At 42.9% G+C, this 8,392-nt stretch overlaps 1 protein-coding gene across 3 annotated transcripts in view; it reads right to left on the bottom strand.

Annotated features, from left to right (window-relative positions):
* Positions 1-3,210, bottom strand: part of ANXA6 (annexin A6) — a 60,008-nt gene extending 56,798 nt beyond the window's left edge. For 2 of the 3 annotated variants that reach the window (XM_027841984.1, XM_027841987.1), the window contains exon 1: positions 3,054-3,210. The gene's annotated coding sequence lies outside the window, so the exon portion shown is untranslated. Of the gene's footprint in view, positions 1-2,031; positions 2,050-3,053 lie in introns of those variants that run through there. The other variant, XM_027841986.1, reaches the window with a different exon arrangement.
* Between the last annotated feature and the right edge of the window lie 5,182 nt (positions 3,211-8,392).

Raw genomic sequence — 8,392 nt, 5'->3', positions numbered from 1 at the left:
GTTATGTGTCTGAGGCCACATTTGAACTCAGGTCCTCCTAAATCCAGGGCCAATGCTCTATCCACTGTGCCACCCAGCTCCTCCAAGAATCATCTTCCTAAACCAAAGCTTTGATCAGTCACTCTAGTGCCATGGAAGAGATGAATAAAATACAAATTCCATGGTCTGGCTCTTGGATCCAACATCTTGTTCCAACCTACCTTTCTAAGCTTATTTCATCACCCTATTCTTCTTAATGCACTCTGCACTCCAGCCTCCATGCCTTCAGAGGCAAGCCACAGTTCTATAGAAAAACTTCTTCCTTGAAGGTCCAGCTCAGGTGTCATTTCCTCCATGCAGCATTCCCAGATTGCCCTGAGAACTCTGCTCCTCCCCTAAGTGCTGTGTCTGGATCTCTCCCTTACCTTCACTATATTCTATCTGAGGGTCTTTGAAGAGACTAGAAAATAACCTCCCTTCTTTGCAGAAGAGGGGTACTGTGAGTGTGAAATATTGCATATAAAGTCAGATTTGGTTGCTGGCTTTATTAGTTTTTCCCTGAACCGAGTAGTCCTCCCCTTACATCCCTTTTTTCTTTTTTTATTCTGTTACAAGGGCTGGTTAAATGGGTAGAATATGGGGAGGGATATACTAGGGAAATAATGGTAATATAAAACAAAATTATATCAATTATTTTTAAAAAGAAGCTCCCTGAGAACAGAGATCATTATTTTTCAGCTCTATATTACCATTCTTGATTGAAATACCTTGTACCTAGGAGGTGATTAATAGAAGTTTATTTAACTGAATTTGCTACCTAGTTGTGAATTGAGGATAGGGGCTGAGCAAAAAGGGTGCAAGCCACACCCTAGGCTGCAGCCACACCCAAGAAACGTGGTCTTAGCACTTGCCTTTCTCTGTATCACTATCACTTAGCACAAAACCTGGCACATAGACTTTAGAAATGCTTGTTGATTTGACTTGGTAGATGAGATCCCCTTGACTTCTCCTGGGACATCCAATTCAACAAACATTTAATATTAGGTGCCTACTTGTCCAAGAAACTATGCTATATGACTCCATTGAGAAGTTAAACATTTTACTCAGGGTCACATAACCAGTAAGAGTCAGAGGCAGGATTTGAACTCAGATCTTCTTGGCTCCAAGGCCAGTTCATTATCTAAGTGTTGGGGAATACAAAAGCAAAACACAAAACAATCCCTGCCCCTAAGGAGTTTACATTCTACTAACACCTGTCCCAGACTACCGCAGCTTGGCCCTGCAATATGCCTCACCCCAAGTTACAAGGAGACTCAGGAATCAACCTCGAGAGAAGGGGCATGGAATTCCCCCTTGCAGTGCTGCTTCTCCCCCCCACCCCCAACCACACAGCTGTCTCTCTTTCCCAGGAAACGACAAATATTTCCTATGTGTCTCCCAGCTGCCAAAGCACCTCAGCACAAATGGAAGTCAAATGAATTGTTGGGGTTTGCAGTGGGAGTGGGGGATGGCTGTTAAGACAAAGACAGACAGCTGGCCTGTTTTCCCAGCTGCAGGGAAGAGACAGGGCTCCCTACCAAGGTAAATACCCAGAGAAGTAGACTGAGTTGAGAAAGATGGCGTCCACCTGAGAGAGTGAACAAATCAGGATATCAGGATATACTGAGCTAATAGGAAGAGTCCAGATCCCTGAATCAGGCCGCCGAAGGGTAGAAAGATTCTTCTAGACTAAACCAATCCCCAGCCAGTCTCCAGCTTTCATAAATCACGGAGACATATGACCAAATTTGGAATTGGCCTTGAGGTTTTAGAAGGGGTTTTAGAAGCAAGGAAACAGTTGCTGCTGAAGAATTGAGGGCCTCTGCAGTCCCCCCTGCTCCTGCCCCACCCCCATAGGTATCTTGTTCCTTTTCAGCAAAAGTGCCCTTAAATCCAATCCGGGGAATTCCCCAACCCCCCACCCCACGCCCAATCCCACCTACAGTATTGTACTGAATTGTCAGACCTTTATTCTTTCCGACCACCAAGACAGCCCCTTATCCCTAAACACACCTCAGGACAAATGTGGGAAGTCTCCATAAAGCCAGCGACCAAGATGTGATGGACACAGAGGAACACCCCTGATGCTTTAGAGTTTAGAGAAGGTCCTGCATTCCTTACCGAGTACTGAGAATCAGTGCCCCATACACGCAGTTCCCTCCCTCCCAACCCCCAGTCTGTGGCACTTAGCCAGAGTCTTTCTTTCCTCCCCTTTCCCGTTACCCTTCACAGATGCTTTCAATTGAGCAAAGGTTCATTTATCATGGCAGGTAATCGAGTGCTCTCCCACTGCAGATTAGCTGGGTGACCCTGAGCTAGTCACCTGATCTCTTTGGATTTATATTTGAGCTGTAAAATGGGAATATAATACTTATGTTCCTTACCTCAGAAGGATGATCAAAATCACTTCTCAAAGCGCTATGGAAATGTGAGTTACTACAGATGGGTGCAGAGGGGGAAATGACTTGCTCAAGGTCACAAAGCTAATACTGACATGGAGAGGGGACCCAAATTTCCCAACTCCTATTCTGGAATCTTTTGACTGTTACACTCTGCATCAGAGAATTCGTCCTTCAACGCCAATTTCTAAAGCCCCAGTGCCCCTCTTCAGCCCACCCCCCCCACCCCCATCCTTGTAATAGCCAGTTTCACCCGCAGCAGGGGATTTGCGCCAATGCGCAAATTGGCGGGACCACACCCAGTCCCGGCCCCAGTCCAGCTCCACTTACTGCGGCCTCTAACTGCCTGGCCCCTCCGGCCTCCTATCTGCTGACACCCCTCCCCCACGCCTCCCAGTCTCAGCCCGAGCATACAAAGCTCTAGAAAGCAGGGAAAGATGTAACTAATTCGAGGATGAAACGTTCTGTGCCCTCGACCCCGCCCAGCGGGTGTGGGCTCCTTCAGTCTGCGTGTCTCCCATGCCAGCTATGGCTGGACTCCTTCTGATCGCCCTTTCCCCTCCACTCCGTTCTGTTCCCCCAGCCCAAGCTCCCCACCCAGACTGGCGGGCTGGCCAACCCCTACCCCCAACTCACCAAGAAGAACTGCTGGTCCTGCGGGGTAAAGGGAGCTCTCCAGGCTGCTGAGCTGCGAGCGTGGGGTGGGACACTGCTGCGGTGAGCCTGCACTTCACAGTGCACAGCACAGCTGAGGAGAGGCCACCCGGGACTGCGGCTCAGCTGTCCCTCTGTTGGCTCTCCAGTCGCCTCCGCCTCCTCCCGACCCTCCCCCACCCCAGCATCGGCCACGTGTTCCAGGATCAGCCAATCCCAGCTAGGACCCTCGGCCCTCCCCCCCAGCCTCTCACTGCCAGGGGTCTAAGTACCTCAGTCTTGCACAAGGCAGGCGTTGGGGACTAGAGTACTGGGCTAATATTTGTTTGTGTGCTCCAGAGTTTCCGTTATTCGCTCTTTCCCCCTCTGGTAATACTGCATCATAAAACATAAGGACATAAAGGTAGTTGCTCCCTAGCATCATGGAGGCTGTCCCATAAAAAGTCCCAAATTGAGGGATTACCCGATTTCGGTGATGTTCACCAAATTCTCCTAGTCGGGAGTGGGGAGAGTGAGGCTAGCGATGCTGCTAATTGCAACGAACTCTGGAACACTACAATGCTTTCCAGGGAACTTCGTTAACCCAATCACACACCCTGGAAAAACAAGGTGGATGAAAAAGACATATTGCTCAGATTAAGGCATAAATTTGACCCGGAAGTCTTTTGAGTTAGTCCATTAATAGAGTTTTAATACTTGAAGATACATTAATTATTATTTTCCAAACTTTTCATTCTAAGAGTCGTCAAATGTACTTACATGCATTCAAAGCACCTACAATGTGCCACACACTGTGCTAAGCTAGAGATATAAAGAAAGGGAAAAAAAAAACCAGTTCCTGGCCTCAAGGAGTTCACAGTCTAATGGAAGAGACAATATGTAAACAATTGTGTACAAATACGATTTTGACAATAAATTGGAGATAATCAGAAAAGGAAGGCACTAGAATGATGAGGGACCAGGAAAGGCTTCTTGAAGAAAGTGGAATTTTAGTTGAGACTTGAAGGAAGCTAGAAGACAGATGAGGAGGGAGAGAATTCCAGGCAGGAGTTGGGAGATTTTGGGAGTGTCTTGTGGAAGGAATTAGCAAGAAGGCTAGTGTATGGAAAGGTAGGGATTATGAAGGGCTTTAAAAGCCAAACAGATGATCCTGGAGGTAACAGAAAGCCACTGGAGTTTATTGAATAGCGGATGACATGGTCAGACCTGAACTTTAGGAAGATCACTTTGATAGCCGAATGGAGGATGAGCTGGGTTGGGAGAGACTTGAGGCAGAAAGACCATTTAGAAAGCTTTTGCAAGAGTGAGGTAATGAGGGCCTACACCAGGGTAGGCACAATGTCAGAGGAGGAAAGGGGTAGTTTATGAGAGATATTCCAAAGGTTGAATCAAAAGGACTTGTCAATAGATTGGAAAATTTCAGTTTCACCTTCCCAACAAGACTTTCAGGTTCCTCTTGAATCCAGACACTCGATCTCTTCACACACTCTGTGTACTTACATACTGAGGGTGGGAATAGACAGTGATAATCTATTTCTCCACATTCCAGTTAGGAATCATAGCATTTTAGAGTTGGAAGAGACTTCTCTTAGATCTCTCTTGCTTTGATCCAAGAATCTAGTTCAGTATTTTCCAACTACCAGTATCCAACAAATTTTTTCCACTCCTCAAGAGTTTTAATACCAAAAGGTCTTTACTTCTTAAAAGCTATAAACTTAAAAACCCTGACTTTCTTTTGCCCCCTCTTCCCTCATATTGTTGCTTCTAGAACCAGCTCCTTCAGTCTACCTGATGTCCATTACTTATGTTCTCAATGGGAACAACTGGTTAAGAAGATGGCATTTGACAATGGGATTTGAATTTCTGGACCATGGCTCATAATTATCAGAGCCAAAGATTATTTTTTGATCACCAAAGTTTGATATAAGCTCCTCAACAGCATGAAATTTTTTGATTTGTCTTTGTATTCCCAGTGTCTGACGTTGTCTTTGCCTCCATTATTAGTCAACTCAACATGGGCAGCTAAGTGATACAGTGGATAGAGCACAGGGTTTGGAATCAGGAAGACTCGTCAAGAGTTCAAATATGGCCTCAGACACTTATTAGCTAGTTGTGTGACCTTAGGCAAGTCACTTGACCCTGTTTGCCTTCATTCATCTGTAAAAATGAGCTGGAGGAGGAAATGGCAAACCACTCCAGTACCTCTGCCAAGAAAACCCCAAATGGGGTCGTGAAGAGTCAGATATGACTTAAAGTGAACACAGTACAAAAATATAATACAAAGTCATTGCATAAATATTTGTTGAATTGAATTAAGAGAGAAAACCGCCTGACTATATTGGTGGAATAAGATATTATTGAGAGTAGTTGCAATGTAGGAAAAATGACAGGAAAGGTGACCAGAAATTGATGGAGACAAAAATCCAAGAAAGGAGCCAGCTATAAAATCTTTGGTTTCAAAGAGGATGAAAGGTCCAATATACACCAAAATATTTATAGCAGCATTTTTTGGAGTAGCAAAGCATAGGAAACAAAGTAGATGTCCATTGACCAGGAAATTGCCTCATTAACAGTAATACATGAATATATTGTGCTATTGTTGTGCCATTAAAAAAAAAATGATGAACAAGAAAGCAAGAAGGCATGGGAAGACATAAGAATAAATGAAAACTGAAGTAACCAGAACTAAGAAAACAGCATACAGGATAAGTATAACAATGTAAATAGAAAGAACAGCCACAGAAATTAAAACTGAATTCAGTGTAATGTAAGGACCAAGATTCATCCCAAATAAGAGATATAAGAATAAACTTACCCCCCTTCTTTGCAGAGAAGGGTGGAACTGTGGAGATGAACATACTGTCAGAATGGATTGATGTGTTGATTAGTTTTACTGAGCTGTTCTTCCCCCTCTTTCTCTTAAAATCTTTGTTACAGAGATAGCTTTCTGGATATGAGAGAGGAAGGGACATTTTGGGAAATGAACACAATTTCAAAACAAAAGCTATAAGTAAAAAAATTTAAAAGACAAAATTTCTAGTTTCTTATAGGCATAAGGACTGGATCTATGATTTCATTGATTTAAAGGGAATTCAATCTTCCAATGCAAGTTGGAACCTTCTCTGAAACTTAGAGAGCTGCCTTTGTTATAAGGAACCACTCTCTGGGAGGGGTCAGGATGAGGATATCATGGGTCTTATAAAATACAAAAGATAATAATAATTTTTTAAAGCTTATCATTAAATATCAGTGTTTTCCTTAAGGTATTATATGGTTTCAAATCATGGCACTCTGTGATCTTTGATCTTACAAGAATAGGTTCAAAATTAAAAGTGACCACAGGTATGCAGAAAGTGTTGGCAAAAGAATTTGTGGCAAAGCATTTGAAATTGAGGGGATGCCCATCAGTTGGGGAGTGGCTGAACAAGTTGTGATATATGAATGTAATGGAACACTATTGTGCTATAAGAAATAATGAGCAGGCAGACTTCAGAAAAACCTGGAAAGACTTACATTAACTGATGCCTAGTGAAGTGAGCAGAACCAGGAGAACATTGTACACAGTAACAGCCACAATGTTAGATGACTAACTTTGACAGACTCATCTCCTCCCAGCAATGCAAGGATCCAAGACAATTCCAAAGGACTCATGATGGAAAATGTTGTCCACATCCAGAAAAAGAACTATGGAATCTGAATGCAGATTGAAGCACATTATTTGATCTCTTTTCTTTTTTGTTTCTTCTTTTTTGTGGTTTCTCCCATTGATTCTAATTCTTCTTTACAACATAACTAATGTGAAATTAGGGTCACTATGAATGTATATGTAGAACCTATCTCAGATTGCACTCTGTCTTGGCAAGGGAGGAGGAGAAAAATTTAAAATTCAAAAGCTCATGGAAGTGATTGTTGAAAACTAAAAGTTAATTAATTAATAATAAAAAAAAGAAAGTGTTGGCTAGATGTGGCCTTATACCTCCAAGTAAGCATTAGCACGGACGGGCCAATGGTAATGCTTTTCCCAGGGTGTGCTAGTACATCCCCTTTGCACAACTATACAAGCAGTCAAAGGAAAATAGAAAAATCATTGTAGGAGCAGTCAACAAGTATTTATTAAGTGCCAACTATGTGCTAGTGATGAAAAGACAAAAGTGAAAAAGTCCCTGCCCTCAAAGAACTTACATTGTATATGTGAAATATATAAAAGATATATGTATATATATATATAAACAAAATTTATACAAAATGAATACTACATAATTGGGAAGGAAGGAGGTATGAGAAGCTGGATCTGGAAAGGCCTCCTATAGAAGATATCACGAACTGAGTTTTTAAAGAAACCAGCAATTGTAAGAGAACATAGAGACCAACCTCCTTGGAGGCCATTTTACAGATGGCTCTAGGAACAGTAAATAGAGGCCCAGGGTTACCTAGGAAGGCATTGATAAATCTGGGATATAAATTCAGATCATCCCTCCACCCATCAATCAGCCACAGCCCTGCCCTACCTGGTTGGGCATTTTTATTCCCAGAGTTCTTCCCTTTAGGTTAAGAGTTTACCAAATGGTAGTGCAGTGGGTAGAGCACTAGCCCTGGAGTTAGGAGAACCCGAGTACAAATCCGGCCTCAGACATTTGACACTTACTAGCTGTGTGACTCTGGACAAGTCCCTTAACCCCATTGCTTTGGGGAAAAAAAAAAGTTCTAAGCCAGGTGATACTGTCTCCAGAAAGTCCCTGTTTAAAAAAAAAAAAGTATGTGTTAGTTGGGTAGGAAAAACTCTATTCCTCTACTATTAACACATGAATTCAGTTTAGGTAAACTTTCTAATGAGCCCTGGGGGAAGGGGAAAGAGGAAAGGGGGAAGGTGGAACTGACAGAAGAGGGTGATCCCAGAGAGAAGGGATGGGTCTCTGGAGTGGCTCCATGTCCATTAGGCATTTGGTGTGTATTCGTTTCCCCCTAGAGGATTTAGACTTCTGCTACATCCATAAAATCCTCAGTCTTGAGTGTGTTGTGGGTAAAAAGAGTGTGGGGGACATTTGGGCTCCTGCCCTAGTTCTGCAATTTGCTATTGGTGTGACTGGCCCTCAAACATTTCACCTGAGTCTCAGTTTCCTTCTCGGTAAAACTAGGGCTAATCATAGTTGCACTATCTATCGTATAGGACTGATAAAGTGAAAATTGAAATAAATTGAAAGTGCTATAGAAGTATGAATTATTATTATTGCTTCAATATATTGCTCCCTCCCTAGCTGTTCCAGATCTTAAATTGTATCATAAAGCAGCAATCATCAAAACTACTTGGTATTGGCTAAGAA

The sequence above is a fragment of the Vombatus ursinus genome, unplaced genomic scaffold (assembly GCF_900497805.2).
Source record: "Vombatus ursinus unplaced genomic scaffold, bare-nosed wombat genome assembly UNPS02014863.1, whole genome shotgun sequence".
Taxonomy (NCBI): Eukaryota; Metazoa; Chordata; class Mammalia; order Diprotodontia; family Vombatidae; genus Vombatus; species Vombatus ursinus.
The sequence above is the reverse complement of the archived record's forward strand: the minus strand, read 5'-3'. Positions and strand labels throughout refer to the sequence as shown.